Raw genomic sequence first — 19,368 nt, 5'->3', positions numbered from 1 at the left:
CCTTGGCTGAGCTGGCTCTGCCCAACCAGCCAGAAAAAACCGAGGGTAAAATTTTTTCCTCCCCCCCCCCCTCCACTATCAAATTCTTCTAATATTTTCTATGGTCTACTTTTCCTCCTATAGTACAAATCACCTAATACAGCATATAATTTACTTACTGTGTTATTATTTATTGTCTGCTCAAATGTAATTGACACAGTCAGGGATCTTTTTTTTTCAATGATACAGATGAAATTTTTATTAGGGGTCATTTTACTTTTCAGGTGTAATAATTTAGGCATTTAATGGTATTACTGCTATTAAAAGCATATCCTGTAGCATTCTACTGTTTTATTTTTTAATTCTTTATTGTTTAGAGTATTACATATGTCTCCATTTCCCCCCGTTGACCTCTCCCCGGCCATTCCCACCCCCCTAGCACATGCCCTCACCGCCCCTACTGTCTGTGTTCATGGGTTATGCTTATATGCATGCATACAAGTCCTTTGGTTGATTCCCATCCCAACCCGCCCCTGCGCCCTCTCTGACATTAGATGGTCTGTTCGATGCTTCTATGTCTCTTGATCTATTTTTGTTCATCAGTTTATATTGTTCATTATATTCCACAAATGAGTGAGATCATGTGGTATTTATCTTTCTTTGACTGGCTTATTTCGCTTAGCATAATGCTCTCCAGGTCCATCCATACTATTGCAAATGTAAGAATTCCTTTTTTACAGCAGTGTAGTATTCCATTGTATAGATGTACCATTGTTTTTTAATCCACTCATCTGCTGATGGGCACTTAGATTGCTTCCAAATCCTAGCTATTGTAAATTGTGCTGCTATGAACATAGGGGTGCTTATGTCCTTTCTGATAGGTGTTTCTGGTTTCTTGGGATATAATCCTATTAGTGAGATTACTGGGTCAAATGGGAGTTCCATTTTTAGTTTTTGAGGAAACTCCATACTGTTTTCCATAGTGGTTGCACCAGTCTGCATTCCCAACAGCAGTGCAGGAGGGTTCCTTTTTCTCCACATCCTAGCCAGCACTTGTTGTTTGTTGATGATAGCCATTCTGACAGATGTGAGATGGTATCTCATTGTGGTTTGATTTGCATCTCTCAGATGATTAGTGATTTTGAGCATGTTTTCATATGTCTCTCGGCCTTCTGTATGTCCTTTTTCAAAAGGTGTCTATTTAAGTCCTTTGCCCATTTTTTGATTTGATTATCTTCCTTTTATTAAGGTGTACGAGTTCCCTATAAATTTTGGAGATTAGGCCCTTATCGAATATAACATTGGCATATATGTTCTCCCATGCAATGGGCTCTCTTGTAGTTATGCTGATGGTTTCTTTTGCTGTGCAGAAGCTTTTTATTTTGATGTAGTCCCATTTGTTTATTTTCTCCTTAGTTTCCATTGCCCTAGGAACTATCGGTAAAGATATTGCTGCAACATATGTCTGTTATTTTGCTGCCTATGGACTCTTCTAAGATTTTTATGGTTTCCCATCTTGTTTAAGTCCTTTATCCATTTTGAGCTTGTTTTTGTGAATGGTGTACGTTGGTGGTCTAGTTTCATTTTTTTGGCGTGTATCTGTCCAATTTTCCCAACACCATTTATTGAACAGACTGTCTTGACTCCATTGTATGCTCTTGCCTCCTTTGTTTTATTCACTGGCATCTGGCAAGAGCCTAGAATAAAGCCTGGAACATACTAATTACTCAAGGAAGATCTGTTGAATTAAAATGAAATTAAATGAATGAGACCAAAAGCAACAAAAAATCAGTTTCTATGAAAATATAACTGTACACAGCAATATACTTTTTGTAAAGACAAATTAATTTTGTGTTTTGGATGGGGATGTTGATCATATTTTTTAAAGTTGTCCTTTGGGGTTATTAAATTCATAGCCTGACACCTAGATCACATATCTATAAAATGAACTTGATGCAATCTCATTTCCTGGAGCTCTCTTGCTCAAATGCTATCTCCTTAGAGAAGTCTTCACTGACCACGTTATCTGAAAAAGCACTCCATACCCTTATCACTCTCTAGCTCTTATTTTGCTTCATTTCCTTAATAATTCTTATCATTGCTTAACATTATGTTGAATAGTTATATATTGTATCTCCTCCAGGAAAACAGGAACCATATCAGCCTTTCTTACTGCTCTATTTCCCTGTGTTTGGATCAGTGCCTGGCACGTAGTACACATTTGCCAGCATGAATGCACTAGGAATTTGCATGCACTCAGGCTCTCCATATATTTCTCCAATTGTGTGTCGCCAGATCTAAAGTTGCTAAGCAATCTCTTGTACTGTATTATTCCCTCACTAATAAGTAAACAAGCAAAAGTAGTTCTTCATGCTTCATATATCTAGTAAAATGGTTAAAAGATTTGAATATATGCTAGTTATTATTCCATCAACTGTCAATGAAATGCTATATTGATCTGGAAGACTGGATCTTAAATCACATTAAGTAACAGTTTTAAATGTATTCTTTACTCTTTTCTGGATGGAACTATATTAATTTTATTGAATTAGAAGTAAAGAGGAGATTAAAAATGGCGGCAGAGTAGATGGATGCTGCATGGACATGCTCCCAGGAACAGGCTGGAATTACAACTGAAATATGGAAAGGCTTCCTGAATAATCAATGGAAAACTCACAGCAGAGAACCCTGATACCCAGGGACTGAAGGTGGAGACTGCATAGAGACTGGTAGGAGGGGCGGAGGCACGAAAGGGCTAGCCAGGCGCCCACAGACAGCAACTGAAGTCCTGGAGAGATATCTCAACTATGTGTGGGGGAAGGGGGGGAGTTTGAAGGGGGGGGGCTGGCACTGAGAACTCTGGGATCTAATCCCCAAGTTGGGCTCCCCAGCAGAGAGCACCAAATCTGAGGAGGATACCCACAAAATATCTAGCTGTGAAAAGCAGCGGGGTGCTATCTGCCAGGGAGTGGCAGATTAAAGTTCGGGCACCCTCTTGAAGGGCTAACACACAAAAATTCACTGTGGAGCCACCCACCTTGTGCTCTGGCAGAGGGAGGGTGAAGTGGACTGGAGCTGTGAGAGCAGAACCCAGGAATGGGGGCTTGGGGGGATAAAGTTCAGAAGGCAGACACCCCAAGTTTCCTGGGATGAGTCATTCCCTCACACAGCAGATGAGTCTTTCCCACATAGACATGTGCCTTCCCTGGGGGGAATACAGTTGACAGACCCTACTGGAAAACACCTTGCCCTGAGGCCACTTAAGAGATTAAAAGTAACAATTAGCCTCAGGCAGAAGCAATCACCCCACCCTGTTGAAAAAATGATCCAAATTCCAAAACCAGATAAAGACACTACAAAGAAAGAGAATTACAGGTCAATATCCCTGATGAACATAGATGCTAAAATCCTCAACAAAATATCAGCAAATTGCATCCGGCAATATATTAAAAAGATCATACACCATGATCAAGGGGGATTTATTCCAGGGATACAAGGCTGGTACAATAATCGCAAATCAATAAATGTGATACATCACATAAACAACTTGAAAGACAAAACTCAAATGATCATATCAATAGACACAGAAAAAGCATTCAACAAAATCCAACACCTATTTTTGATAAAAACTCTCAGCAAAGTTGGAATAGAGGGAGCATATCTCAACATGATAAAGGCCATATAAGACAAACCTACAGCCCACATCATACTCAGTGGGCAAAAACTAAAACCATTTCCCCTAAGAACAGGAACAAGACAGGAATGCCCACTCTCACCACTCCTGTTCGACATAGTACTGGAAATGCTAGCCATAGTGATCAGACAAGAAGAAGAACTAAAAGGCATCCAAATTGGAAAAGAAGTAAAATTGTCATTGTTGGCAGCTGACATGATATTGTACTTAGAAAACCCTAAAGACTCCATCAAAAAACTACTAGACTTAATAAATAACTTTGGCAATGTAGCAGGATACAAAATTAACACCCAGAAATCTATGGCTTTTTGTACAACAATAATGAACTCACAGAAAGAGAAACTAAAACAATCCCATTTATCACTGCACCAAAAAAATTATGATACCTAGGAATAAACTTAACTAAGGAGGTAAAAGACCTGTACTCAGCAAACAACAGGACGTTGAAAAAAGAGATAGAGGAAGACATAAACATATGGAAGAATATACCGTGTTCATGGACTGGTAGAATAAACATCATTAAAATGTCCATACTACCCAAAGCAATCTATAGATTCAATGCAATCCCAATTAAGATACCAACGGAATATTTCCCAGACCTATAACAAACTCTCCAAAAATTCATCTGGAATAAAAAAAGACCCTGAATAACTGCAGCAATCCTAAGAAGAACAAAGTTGGAGGGATCACAATACCAGATATGAAGCTATATTACAAAGCCACTGTTCTCAAAACTGTGTGGTACTGGCACAAGAACAGACATATAGACCAATGGAACCAAACAGAGAACCCAGAGATCAACCCAAGCTATTATGCTCAATTAACATTTGACAAAGGAGGCAAGAGCATACAATGGAATCAAGATAGTCTCTTCAATAAATGGTGTTGGGAAAATTGGACAGATACATGCAAAAAAGTCAAACTAGACCACTTACAACTACACAAAAATAAACTCAAAATAGATAAAGGACTTAAACGTAAGACGGGAAACCATAAAAATTTTAGAAGACTCCATAGGCAGCAAAATAGCAGACATACGTTGTAGCAATATCTTTACCGATACAGTTCCTAGGGCAATGGAAACTAAGGAGAAAATAAACAAATGGGACTACATCAAAATAAAAAGCTTCTGCACAGCAAAAGAAACCATCAACAAAACAACAAGAAAGCCCATTGCATGGGAGAACATATTTGCCAATGTTATCTCTAATAAAAACTTAATCTCCAAAATTTACAGGGAACTCATAGAACTTAACAAAAGGAAGATAAACAATCCAATAAAAAAAAATGGGCAAAGGATCTAAATAGATACTTTTCGAAAGAAGACACAAGGAAGGCTAAGAGACATATGAAAACATGCTCAACGTCACTAATCATCCGAGAGATGCAAATCAAAATAATGAGATACCATCTCACACCTGTCAAAATGGCTATCCTCAACAAATTAACAAACAAGTGCTGGTGAGGATGTGGAGAAAAAGGAGCCTTCTTACACTGCTGGTGGGAATGCAGACTTGTGCAGCCATTGTGGAAAATAGTATGGAGTTTCCTCAAAAATGAAAAATGGACTTCCATTTAACTCAATAATCCCACTTCTAGGAATATATCCAAAGAACTCAGAAACACCAATCAGAAAGGACATATGCACCCCTATGTTCATAGCAGCACAATTTACAATAGCTAAGATTTGGAAATAGCCTAAGTGCCCATCAGCAGATGAGTGGATTAAAAAACAGTGGTACATCTACACAATGGAATACTACGCTGCTGTAAAAAAGAAGGAACAGCTTGTCCATTTGCAACAGCATGGATGGACGTGGAGAGCATCATTCTAAGTGAAGTAGGCCAGTCTGAGAAAGATAAATATCACATGATCTCATTCATTTGTGGAATATAACGAACAACATAAACTGATGAACAAAAATAGAACCAGAGGGAAAAATTAATAATTTAGAATAGAAGTAATCCTGTTATTTGCCGATTTTTAATATTTCCTACAACTTTTGTGATATCATAGTATGTTAGTACAGTTTTGGTAATATTAGTATGCTTGAAATCCTTTTTTTTTGAAATATTATTGAATGTGATATTTTTATATTTAAGATAGTTTTTCTTGAATAATTGGTGTTTACTGCATGTAACATTATTATATTTACAATCCTTTTTCCTGAAATTAAAAAAATTCCCATTTGAAAAAAAATAAATTTACCCAAAAAAAGGGAAGTAAAGACACTGATCTAAAATTATGTGAAATTCTGTTTGATTTAAAAACGTTAACAAGGACAATGTAAAAGGAGGTAGTTCAGACTCCTTTGCTCTTTAATCCTTCTTATGTTTAAAATCTGGACCATGTGATGATATTAGGATTGAATAACATAACTGCCTGTCTTTGTAATGTGTGGCAAAAGCAAAAAGGAGCAAAACTTTTAAGAATATCATTCCATAAACAGTATGGTGTTGCTTACTTTGTTTTTTTGTTTTGCTTTTTTTTGGGGGGAGGGGGTGGGGGTGGTGGTGGGTGGCCTCTGAATCTTCACCAAAACTGTCAGTTATGGATACACCTCTAGAATACTTACTTTGCAAAGATGTTTTAAATTTCAGAACTTATTAAGTTCACAAAAGAAACTGATAATGAATTATAGAAATCACACTTTGAAATGAACACTATAACAAGCATAAATGTTTTTAAGTATTTCTGTCTTCTTTACTAAAATGTTTCAAACTGTTGAGTGCATAAAGCAATGTCCTCATTTTTTTGAATAACTCTTCCCAACAATACCAGGTAGAACTTCCTTTTTTTTTCAGAGTGGTGGCTCTTTTAATATCTTACATACTAGGGGCCCAGTGCATGAATTTGTGCACCTGAAAAGGAACTGTGGGCTGCGAGGCTGCAGTGGGCACATGGGCAGATCTTGGCCCATCCTCCATGCCCTGCCCAGCCCCTCCCACCATGGTCCCTGGTTCCCTGTCTGCTGGCAGCCCTGTTCCCTCCTCTGCCGCTCCCACCTATTGATGGTGCTGGCCTTGCTTGCACCCGTACAGTGCTGTCAGTGGGTGCGAGCAGTGGCTGCTTCCCTGATTGCCCCTCAGGAGCAGGGGGAGCTGGAGAAGCCCTCAGGGGTGATCCAGCCGGGCAGTCACCACTCGCACCTGCTGACAGCGCCAAGCGATCAGGACCAGTGCTGGGTGCCAGCAGCGGGTGCGAACAGCGGCTCCAGCTGTGGGTGCAAGAGGCAGCTGCCAGCCCCAATCACCCCTCAGGAGCAGGGGGAGGTGGAGAAGTCCTGAGGGGCGATGGGAGCCGGCAGCCGCTGCTCGCACCCAGATGACGCCAAGCTATCAGGTCTGGCGCCGGCAGCAGGTATGAGCACCGGAGGGCCGGGCGGGAGGGGGCTGCGGCTTGCAGAAGTAAAGAATTTTCAGTAACCACAAGAGGCTTGCCCTGATTACAGCGACCAGTGCCCCGCCTTGGTCTGGCACCCCTGCTCACCTGCTCCACCATCCTGCCGCGGCAATGCCCGCCATATTCCGTGCTCTGCCACCTGCTGCCAATGCCTACCATGTTCCACGCGTGCCCCCGGTGGTCAGCGCATGTCATACTGACCAGTTGTTCTGCTGTTTGGTCTATTTGCATATTAGCCTTTTATTATATAGGATATTTGATTTTTCAGGTACTTGATTAGAACAATAACCATCTAAGGTTAAAGAGTCAGTCATGTTCATTTGAAAGCTTCAATCCTGAACTCAATTCAAAACTCTTCTCCTCTTTTCCTTCCATCCATCCACCACCAGTACAGGTAAAGCTCTAGTGATTTGGAGGCAGTAGCAGGAAATCTTAGACACCTGCTTCTCCTCCCTCTTCTAGGGTTAGGACACTTGGATTGTGGCAGAGAGAAGGGAGAGAGAAAAAGATAAGTTCTTCCTTACTTAAAAGAGAAAAGGACAAAGCGGGTGGGGGGAGGTAGAAGAGGGTAAAGGGGGAAATAAATAGTGATGGGAGGAGATTTGACTTAGGGTAGTAAACATACAAAATAACATACAGATGATGTCTCTCAGAACTGTATACAATTTTATTAACCAATGTCACCTCAACAAATTTTAAAAAAAGAGAAAGGGCAAATGTTTCCTTCCTTGACTGGGAGAAGATGCAGTCTTCATGACTGGATATTGATAACCTCTATGTGCCACTATCCAAAAGCTGAATCTCCAGTGAGGCCTCTTTGCAGAAGCCTGCAGGGCTTTACCATTACCTTGTTTGCTATTTTGGTGGTTATCTGGCTCCAGCTTACTAGAGCTCTTTCATTCCTCTTGCTACAGCGGTTCCTTCTTGATGGTGCTCTCATACTAACAAAGATGGCTCAAGCCCACCTACCTTCCCTGGTATTCATACCACCCATGGGAAACTCCATTTTTTGCCACATTAAATGATGGGAATGGTAGCTACTTCCCTGCTATCCTGATCTCTCTCAGTCTATCATGGTTGAAATTTTCTTTGCCATACTCAGCTCCAGAAGATCAGTAAGTCCTGTGACCAAGCGAAAAGCCAAAAGAGAGAAAAAATTTATCTCCCTTTTTAAAATAAATCCAGTCTTTAGAAGTGATTCTCTTCAATGATAACTCCAGCTGCCACCCGAACTACATGTTGGGAACAGCTTGTCCACAAACACTATTTTCTCCACCAGTCCTCCTTTTTTTAAGTAAGAGTAGATAGAAGTGGTAGTGGTGGTGGTTATAGGCTAGTTGTGACACTACTCAATTAATACCTGCAGTTATTTAAAGTTATTTTAATTTATAATGTGGAGCGGAGCATTTGGTGCATTTAATGTTCAGCTTTGGGGCATAATCACAATTACAGGTCTATGGGATAACTCCCATTCAATATGTTATAAATCTGGCTACAAGACAGATTCAGCTAAAAAAAACTAGTGTTGTTATGATATTAAATGCCAGCCAGTCCTTGCATAAGGTTTTGGTAAACCTTACTCTTACATAAATAAGATAAATATTTCTTATTTGGTCCTATTCAAAACATTGGTGATATCCAATTCACAGCCCAAGTCAATTCCTCCTAACAAAGTTGATGAAAGAAAATCCTTAATCTCTGTTTATAGGAAGCCCAAATTCAGTTTTTCAAGTACAGTCTTTTCTTAAATGTAGTAGACAGTTCATGTTTTTGTGAGGTATTAGCTGAAATCTTCAATAAAAATGAACTATGACACTTAGGGACACAAATGTTGGCATATTAAAAATCCCATCCTATCTAATAATAGACAAACATGGTGATTAACCATACCTCTGCTATGCTTCCCATTGGCTAATCAGGGTGATATGCAAATTAACTGCCAACCAAGATGGCAGCCAGCAGCCACGCAGCTGAAATGAACAGGAGGCTTGCTTGCTCCAGTGATGGAGGAAGCCAAGGTTCCCTGCCTGCCGCAGCTGGGCTCTGAGCTCCAGTCTAAGCAACAATGTTGCAATTATAGAAGCTAAACAAAGCCCAGATAACTGCTTTCAGCCAGCCGGCCTCAGAGCTGGAGCCGCAACAAAGTTTCAATTACAGCAGGTAATTAAATCCCAGAATAAAAAAAAAAGAAAAAAAGGAGAGACTGGTAGCTTCAGTTGCAGGCTTGGCCTGCCTAAAAACAGCCCTCAGCCCCTCATCCAGGCTGGCCAGGCACCCCAGTGGGGACCCCCACCCTGAAGGGGGTGCAGGAAGCCTGAAAACAGCCATCAGCCCCTCATCCAGGCTAGCCAGGCACCCCAGTGGGGACCCCCACCCTGAAGGGGGTGTGAGCAGCTGCAAACAGCCATCAGCCCCTCACCAAGGCTGGCCAGGCACCCAAGCGGGACCCACACCCTGACCCAGGACACCCTTCAGGGCAAACCAGCTGGCCCCCACCCGTGCACCAGGCCTCTATCCTATATAGTAAAAGGGTAATATGCAAACTGACCCTAACAGCAGAAAGACTAGGAATCACTGGTCACGATGACACACACTGACCACCAGGGGGCAGACGCTCAATGCAGGAGCTGCCCTCTGGTGGTCAGTGAGCTCCCACATGGAGGAGCTCTGCTCAGCCACAATCCAGGCTGATGGCTGCCAGTACAGCGGTGGTGGTGGGAGCCTCTCCCGCCTCCTCAACAGCGCTAAGGATGTCTGACTGCAGCTTAGGTCTGCTCCCCGCTGGCAAGTAGACATCCCCCGAGGGCTGCCGGGCTGCCAGAGGGATGTCTGATTGCCAGCTTAGGCCCAATCCCCCGGGGAGCAGGCCTAAGCCAGCAGGTGGTCATCACCCGAGGGGTCCCAGACTTAGAGAGGGCACAGGCCGGGCTGAGGGACCCCCTCCCCGATTGCACAAATTTTTGTGCACTGGGCCTCTAGTCTATATATATAAAAGCCTAAGCAACCGGTCGACTGAACGACCGGTCGCTATGACGCGCACTGACCACCAGGGGCAGACACTCAATGCAGGACCTGCCCCCTGGTGGTCACTGCGCTCCTACAGTGGTAGCACCACTCAGCTGACTGATGGGCGCCAAACACAGGGCTCATGGCTGGCAAGTGCCACTGTGGGCAGCACGAACCTCTCCCGATCAGGACTGACTGGGCGCCAGCTCGAGGCAGACGCAGCAGGGCCAGGATGAGCAGGAGTGGCAGGCGGCTTTGGACTGCCAGTTTCGGCCAGATTCCCGCAGGCCACGCCAAGGGACACCACCGGTGCATGAATCGGTGCACCAGGCTCTAGTCTGTAATGAAACATTTACTTGGTTTAACTTAGCACTTCCTATGTTTTATTTATAACGGAATCCTTTTATCACAGAATACTTACCAATATCTCATAGAAACAGTTCAAGCAACAGTTTGGATCCTCTTCCCTTTCTCCTTTTTGAAAATTTTGTTTCAATAAGGAACCACACAGACTCATGCAAGTTCTTCAACTTTACAAAGTATAATAAATATGTTTGCGGTTGGTTCATTCAAAATAGCAGCTTTCTTCTCCTCTGCTATTATAGTAAGAGGTTGTGTTTTTTTGTTCTTGTTTGTTTTAAAGATTCCCTGTTAGCAGGAAAAACTAGCTTTTGGGATGAGGCTACCAGAAAAGGTTTTCCCTGTTTTTCAGAAATCTGTTTTATGATTTGTTTTTGTGCTAGACTATCAACTCTCTTCAGTTGCAGCTGCTGGGTTTGTAAGTAATCAACTAGCTGTTTCTCTGGGTTTTATTCAACTATTCTATGCCCACTCTTGTGGGTTCTGCTTATGAAGAGTTACTCCTAACTGTAGGCTGCTTCATTAAAAGGGGAAAGGTTTGGGGGCCACCTTCACCAGTCACAGGTATAGCAGATATAGCAACTTTTAAGATCTAGAGCTAATAGGAACTAACTATACTCATTTTTTATTGATGAAATATGAGTCTTTATCTCTATTATAGGCAGTGTTTTTAAAACACCTTAATTATGAATATAGGCTCCACATGTAGAGGTGGACATCGTATTCATAATGTAAAGTTATTGAGAATTATTGTGATTATTTAGTAACTATCTTCTTATAAACAATGTCCTTTTTAAAAAGTAATGGGCCTGCACAGCCAGTGTGGCTCAGTGGTTGAGCATCAACCTATAAACCAGGAGGTCACAGTTCGATTCCTAATCAGGGCACATGCCTGGGTTTCGCGGCGTTGATCCCCAGTGGTGGTGGTGGTGGGGAAGGGGGGACAGTAGGGGTGTGCAGAAGGCAGCGTAATGATAAATGATTCTTTCTCATCATTGATGTTTCTATCTCTCCCTCTCCCTTCCTCTCTGAAATCAATAAAAATATATTTAAAAAGAAAAAAAAGTAGGCTTATATGCTCATTTTCAGCTTATTTCTTGAAACTTGCAGGCTGCTCTACACAATCAGTCCTTAAGGGGCTTTACAAACTGTACTGTAAGGTTTATTAGCAATCAGATGGAAAACTGAATAAGCTTATACCATATTTTACAGAAAATCTGCTTAGATTCGTATTTCATCCATGAACAATCTGTAATGTGAGCAGTCTTAAATGCTAAATAAGAAAAACAATGTAAATATTTTAGGTTAAACATAAAAACAGTGCCTGATTGCAAGAATTAGTGAATTGAATAGAATCAGTTTGAAGTAGGGGATTTTTAGATTGTTTCTTCTATGCTTAAGGTTTTGTTGAGATCTACAGATTTCATAATCTTTATTGTCTCATTGTCTTCATAATCACTTTCTTTAATACTGAATGTAATTTCACATTAAGTATAAACTTCTTAATTAAAAAATGTATTAACATTCAACATTTGAATAGCTATCACTAAGGCCATTACTATTTTTAAGAAGCAGGTAATTCTTTCATCAACCTACTCTATGTACATAAATTATTTTCATTACTTCTGTCAATTCAGTATTTAATCCATGTTTTCCTTTTAAACATATTTCAGTTAATTATTCATTACCAAGCAAAAATGTATTGGCTAATTATATGTGAGTTTTAAATTAATTAATTATTATATATTTATTAAACCTGGTAACCTTTGGGGGAGTAACTTTTTAAGTGAAAAATATCTTATAATTCATACATGGGATAAAATAATTGGTGTTTTTATTAAAAAACAGCTTAATCATGTAAACATTTTGTTGAATTTTTTTGCATGATGTGGGGAAAAAAGAACTTTTTTATTGTATGAAATTGATTTGAATGGGTAAAAAGACATTAATTTTGAGATGACTCATAGATAATTAAAAGTAATTACCTTGGAAAGTTCAGAATGACAATGTCAAGTCATAAAAGTGGATCTGAAGCCCTGGCCGGTGCGGCTCAGTTGGCTGAAGTGTTTGTTGTCCCATTCCCGGAAAGGTCTTGGGTTCAATCCTGGTTAGGGCACATACCTAGGTGTCAGGTTCAATCCCATGTGGGTGCATACGGAAGGCAACCGAATGATGTTTCTCTCTCACATCGATGTTTCTCTCTTTTTCTCCCTCTCTCTCTAAAAATCAATAAAAACATATCCTTGGGTGAGGATTAGAAAAAAAATTTTAAGTGGATATGAAGAAATATACAATAAATGATTCTATTTAACTTATTTTCTTTTTCCTTTTTGGTGCTGACTAAACCTTGGGATGAACTGATTAGCAGTGACTTAGCAAAAGCCATCCATTTCAACTCTTCCGCCTGGCATTTAAAATACTCTAAAATTGTGCCACCTGATTCTAAGATAAATTCCACTAGCCCCCTCTACTTACCTTAGGCTGGGGTTCTAGTCACTGGCCCTTGCTCATTTCTGCTTCCAAGTTGGCTGACTTGTATTGCTCCAAAATTTATAGGTTCTAACCTCCAGTGCTTTATTTAGAGATAGGACCTTTAAAAGGGTAGTTAAGATTAAATAGGTCATATGGGTAGGCTCTAACTCAATATGACTGGTGTTCTTATAAAAAGGGGAAATTCGGAGACAGACTTGAATATAGAGAGAACACCATGTGAACATAAAAAGCCAACTACAAGCCAAGGACAGAGACCCTTGGAAGAAACCAACCCTGTTTTGGACTAGCAGCTTCCAAACTGTGAGGAAATAAATTTGTTTAAGCCACCCAGTCAGTGGTACTTTGTTATGATATTCCCAGCTGCCTTTGTTCATGTTATGCCCTCCACTGAAAATATCCCCTTCCTCTCATGCACATCTATTCAAACTGTCATTTAACATTGAACCTAAACAGCCAGTAGAAGTTATCCCTGACAAACCAGTCCTCTCTCACTTCCCTTTTCTACTCTAGCAGAGAATTTAGTCTGTACCACAGAGCACATAAAGTAGAAATAAGAATTTCATGAGTTAATATAGGTAAAATGACTAAAATAGTGCCTGATACATAGTAAGTCTTAAGTGTTACTTACTAATTACATTTTTAAATCAAATCATGTTACTGCTAACTCTTTAGTATAATGCTGGGCATGTAAGTGCTAAAAACACTTGTTGATGTATAAACATTTAGGGGAAAATGAGATAGTTCTTGCCCTTAAGAAGCTCCTCGTATAGTAGGGCAAAACCCAATTCTATAAGTAGCCTAAGTGGAAAAAAAAAATGGGTTCAGAAAAATTTCACAAAAGATGAATCCTGAAGGAAGATGTATTAGTTATCTATTGCTGCATAACAAATTAACCCAAACACAGCAGCTTAAAACAACAAATATTATCTCAGATTCAGGAAGTGGATAGCTAGGTGGTTTTGGTTCAGAGTCTCTTATGAGGTTAGTTATGCTGTTGGCTGGGCTGGAGTCATCTCAAGGGGGTCAAAGGATTTGTTTCTAAACACTCATGTGGTTGTTGGCAAGTTTTAGTTCCTTATCGGTTGTTAGATTTCATTTCCTTGGCACATAGGCTTCTCTATAGGCTGCCTGAATGTCCTATGACATGATAGCTGGCATCTCTCAGTGATTCAAGAGAGTATGCATAAGGAAGTCCCAATGCCTTTTATGATAGCCTCAGTTACAGTCTCACTTCCACCTTTGGGAAGTCTCCAAAGATGTGCACTATAGAAATTGGTGGTCGTTTGGAAGACAGGAGAGAGGTAAAACTTAATAAAGAAAGACCAGTTAAATAATCTCTTTCAGAAGTTCAGATAACAGATTATGAGTGAATGATTAAGAGAATGGCTAAAAAATGGGAGCGGTAAGGCTGGATCCTAGACATATTTAGAAGGTAAAATATGCAAGATCTGGTAATAGTTGTGTAGGGAAGAAAAGGTAAAAGATATCAGGCTTGGCAACTTAGTAGTGGTACTATTTCCCCAAATTATGCACTTATTTATTTAAATATAAAGATGGCCTTTTAAAAAATGTTTTTATTGATTTTAGAGAGAGGAAGGAAGAGGGATAGAAATAGAAACATGTATGAGAGAGAAACATCAATCAGCAGCCTCATGCACCCCCCACACCAGGGATGGAGCCTGCAACCCAGGCATGTGCCCTGACCAGAAATCGAATCGGTGACCTCTTTGTTCATGGGTCAACAGTCAACCACCGAGCCACACTGGCTGGACTAAAGACAGCCAGCCTTTTAATTAGCATTGTAAAAAAATTTTTCTATGAAAAAATTTTAAAACTATGAAATGACATAAAAATAACTGTAAAAGTCACTTTTTAAAATCTTGTACATATCCAGTTAGTTCTTTGTGAACTTATAAATTTTTACAAAATTGGAATTATATTTTAAAGCTTTCTTAATATAAAATTTCCTCCATTGTTTTTAGAAGCTGAATACTGTTCTGCTGTATGGATGTAGCTTATTTAACCAATATTCTAGTAAACAATGCAGTAATGAACACTTTTGCAATAAAATTGTTACACATATCCTTATGCTACATTTCCTTTAGAGTAATTGTCCTGTCAAATGCATATGCTCAAGGCTTTTGATACATATTGTTAAGCTATACTCTAGAAATTTGCCAATTTATACTCTCAGTAGTATAAGAAACCGTTTCCCTGAACCCTTACCAGTATCATTAAGATGTAATCACTTATTAAAATAACACCTGAAGACCAAATTAATGTGTAACATGTTACATCACTCATAAGTCTAACTTACTATTAAACTTTTAGATTACTATTCAAAGCTTAAGATTCATATATTTTAGCTGTAGAATCTGAGGTCCAGTAAGTTATATAACAAACCAGAATGCTATATTGTGGTGTTTCTGTAGAAGATATTTTGTAGTGCTCTTCCTGATTGGCTACTCTCTCACCAATTATGCTTTTTCCTGGCCCCCTGCAATAACCTTATAGGTTTCCCAGGAAAAGGTACATATTTCCATTTTCAAGGGCTGGAAGCTTGGCATATTCTATTAGTTTAGCACTATTTTTCCTAGTTGTTTCCTAGCTTGAATTTCACATGTGTTGAAGAAAACCTTTCAACATATTAACTTTAAAAAAACAGTCTACCTAATATTGGATAAGGATCTATTTCATTCATTCAACAGCTCATTTATTCCCAGTCTCATACATTCAACAGTACTTATCTAATGCCTTACCATGTGTGGGGGATAAAGCAGTGAATAAAACAAATGTAGTCCCTGCTCTCATAAAACTTACATTTTTAGTAGGGCGAAGGGAAACAATAAAGATATAATGACAAATTACAAATGCTATTAAAATAGAGGGTCATGTGGGACAAAATAAGTGAAAAAAGGAGCTACTTTAGATATGGTGGCCAAGGAAGAGTGTTAGAGATAATATCTGAGTTAAGACCTGAAGGATGAGAATGAGTTAGCCATAAAGACATAGAGAACGCATATCTCAGGCAGAAATAAACAGTAAGTGCAAAGGTCCTATGGAGTATCAGTTAAGTTGAACTGAGTACAAGAGACCCTAAATTGTAGCTTTACTGACAAAAGTTTACTTTTTTCTTTATGTCAAAATTAATATAAGGAGTATAGGGCTGGTATGGTACTCCACAAGGGTCTCAAGGCCTCAGGTTTCCAGCAGCTTAAGGTTTTGCCATCCCTATGATGTGGGAACCTGCACCTAGCCCAAACTGGCAGCTAGAGTTCAATGCTTCACACCTGTAGTCCAGGGTGCAGGATATAAAAGGAAAAGCAGAAAAGGACTGAAGGTGTGTAAGAGCTGTCTTTGAACATGACATACCTGCTTATTGGCTAGAACTACCACATGGCTGTAGGGAGGCTGGAAATAGAGTCTTTATTCTGGATAGCCACGTGCCCATGTCTATTACTATGAAAAAAATCAGAAAAATTTTAGGGGACAACCAACAGTCTCTGCTATAGACTGGAAAAAGCTTGATATGTGACAGAGACGGAAAGGAAGGGTGAGAGCAAGATGAAGTTGGAGAGGTAGGCAGAAACCAGATTATACAGTTTTAAAGGCCATGGTAAGGAAAATGAATTTTATTCTAAGGGTAGCCATTGGAGGTTAAAATAAGGAAGTACCATAGCCTCATGAGCTTTTTAAAATGATCACTCTAGCAGGTATGTAGAGATGGCTTGAAGGGGCACAGGGAAAAGTGGAAGCAGATAATGTGGATATTGCTCTTTAAGAGATGTAGTGTCTTGGACAGGATGGTGGCATGAGAGGTGATGAGAAGTGGCTGAATTTTGAATACATACAAGGAAGAGCTGATGGTACTGGATGATCAGTTGAGGTGAGGAATCAAAGAATATTCCTAGTTTTATGCCTGAGTGAACTGTTGGTAGTATTGTTTATGGAAGGGCAGTTTGAATCCTAATGTTTTTATTCATTTTTAGAGAGAGGAAAGGAGGAGGATAGAGAGAAACATCCATGAGAGAGAAACATTGAGATACATCAATTGGCTGCCTCCCTTCTGGGGATTGAGCCTGAAACCCGGACAGGGAATCAAACTCGCAACCCTCTGAGCATGGGATGACAACCAACTGAGCCACAGAGGACAATGAAGTACTTGTTAAATTTGAGATACCTATCCTTTTTACCCCTTACCATGATAAGATTTTCAGTAGTCTGCATCTTTCAAGAATGTGAGGACTCCCTTTCCTATAACTAGTTATTTACAAACTCATTTTCTTCCCCTAGTGAGGATTTTTTCCCTCACTTTAAACCAGTAATTTTTCCATAAGGTACGCAAGAAATTTACCTACACACATTTCAACACACAAAACACATACAAGGTGTGGACTGTTTTTCAGTAAAAGCCATCGAAGTGAATAGTTAAAAACACCACCTATCTACAAAATGGGTAAATTTGATCAATATTAGTAATAAAAATGGACTTTTTGATGCAATAGGACAATTTTAAAAAATATTCTATTTACAGTGCTTACTAGAAAACTATGAACATAGCTCTTAACAAATGTTAGCTCATTTAATACCTAGGACCAACCTCTATAGTAGACATTCAACAAGTTTTACAAATTTATTAACAGATTGGACACTAATAATAGGATAATTTAAAACCTGTTAAACAGGACTTAAATTTATCCTAAATAAAGTTTTCTCAAGAAAGAGTCAGTGTATTTTTTCCTAGTGCTCCTATCCTACACATTTACCATGAAAATGTTTTATCTCTTTCAGTAAAATATCCAAGCTAACAAAACCGTCAAATTAGACCTGTTCCTTTCTGGAAGTGATTTCTCCAATTTTACCAACTTTTATGCTATTTAAAACGTGTTTTGAGTAAATATGGGGTTGTTAACAATAAGGTCCATCTTTTGGTCTTAACAAAGTCCTATATATAAGCAAACTAATGGATAAAGTGGTAATACTTGATGCAACTGTATAAATATATCTGTACTAGAGGCCCAGTGCATGACATTCATGCACTGTGGGGGGGCGGGGGGGGGGGAGGGTGCCTCAGCCCAGCCTGCACTCTCTCTCAGTCCGGGACCCCACAGGGGATGTCCGCCTGCCGGCTTAGGCCCACTCCCCACAGCTGGCAGTCAGACATCCCCCAAGGGGTCTTTAGCACTGCTGTGGAGGCCGGAGAGGCACCTGCCACGGCCACTGTGTTAACCAGCATGAGCCTGGCTTCTGGCTGAGCGGCGCTCCCCCTGTGGGAGCACACTGACCACCAGGGGGCAGCTCCTGCATTGAGCACCTGCCCCCTGGTGGTCAGTGCGCATCATAGCAAGGGGTAGTTCCGCAATTCAGTCAATTTGCATATTAGGGTTTTATTATATAGGATACACACACACATATATATAAAAAACCATATCTCACTTTTATTATTCTAACTTAGGATTCCAAATATCAAGTTATACTTTTAATTTATTAATAGATTAAAATGCTCAGTAATATGATAAATGTACATACATGTACTTATATACATGTATGTATGAAATTCAAAGGCATATTCAGTTTTTTAACATGCCATCTTACAAAGCAGAAAGAAAAGTTCAAAAGGCAGGCAGAACTGTTGGGGAAAAGGTAGGGAAGAATATTAAGAAGTGTTCTTCCTCGACCTTTCCTAACATAAAAAACACGGTGGAGCAGAATGTTTAGTGAAATGAATAACCATGTGAAACATTTTCCACTGGCCACATCAGCACCATTTGGAGTTTAATTTACACAGTATCTAGTAATAGTTCAAAATACACTGCATTCTGTAAACAGGACAAAGACACCTTTTGTTTTATGCTTACATGTTTTTTGTTATTTAGGAGTGACAGATAACCCTTTGCCCTTCGGTGGTATATTTTAAATTGGATTACTGTGAGTTTTTTGGAAGAAAAAGTTGATTTTACAAAAACAAAGAAACAAGAAAATTCGAAATTTTATTTACTCCGAATCAACTGCACTTTACATTAATAAATTCCATCACTCAAATAGAAATAACAATTTTCACAACCCCAAAACACTCCCGTAGAGGGTCTTTTTAAGCCCAAAATATCCACTAGTAACAAAAAGGGAAGAGTTTATCAATATAAAAGGGAACAGACTGATTACTTCAAAGAAGACAAGTTTAATTTCACTTTGAGTGGCAATTCTTTTTCTGGAAAGCAGAGACTTCTCGTTCTCCTGAAGTTTCCACCAAAGCCACCATAATGTCCCACAGCCCTGCTGATAGCGCAGCCAGTCATTCGCGGCGAGAGAAAATGCTATAAATCTAACAGCCTGCGCGAGTGCCCCCCAAAGTGCTCTAAAAACCTACTCCCCAATATGTTTCCCCTCCCACCCAAGTTTAAAAAAAAAAAAAAAAAAAAAAAAGGAAGGAAGG

General features: G+C 39.7%; 1 protein-coding gene across 1 annotated transcript in view; it reads right to left on the bottom strand.

Annotated features, from left to right (window-relative positions):
* Nucleotides 1-19,368, bottom strand: part of LOC106698264 — a 55,967-nt gene that overhangs the window by 35,855 nt on the left and 744 nt on the right. The gene's annotated exons all lie outside the window — the stretch shown is intronic.

Source organism: Myotis lucifugus, unplaced genomic scaffold (genome assembly GCF_000147115.1).
Source record: "Myotis lucifugus unplaced genomic scaffold, Myoluc2.0 scaffold_156, whole genome shotgun sequence".
NCBI classification, from domain to species: domain Eukaryota; kingdom Metazoa; phylum Chordata; class Mammalia; order Chiroptera; family Vespertilionidae; genus Myotis; species Myotis lucifugus.
The sequence above is the reverse complement of the archived record's forward strand: the minus strand, read 5'-3'. Positions and strand labels throughout refer to the sequence as shown.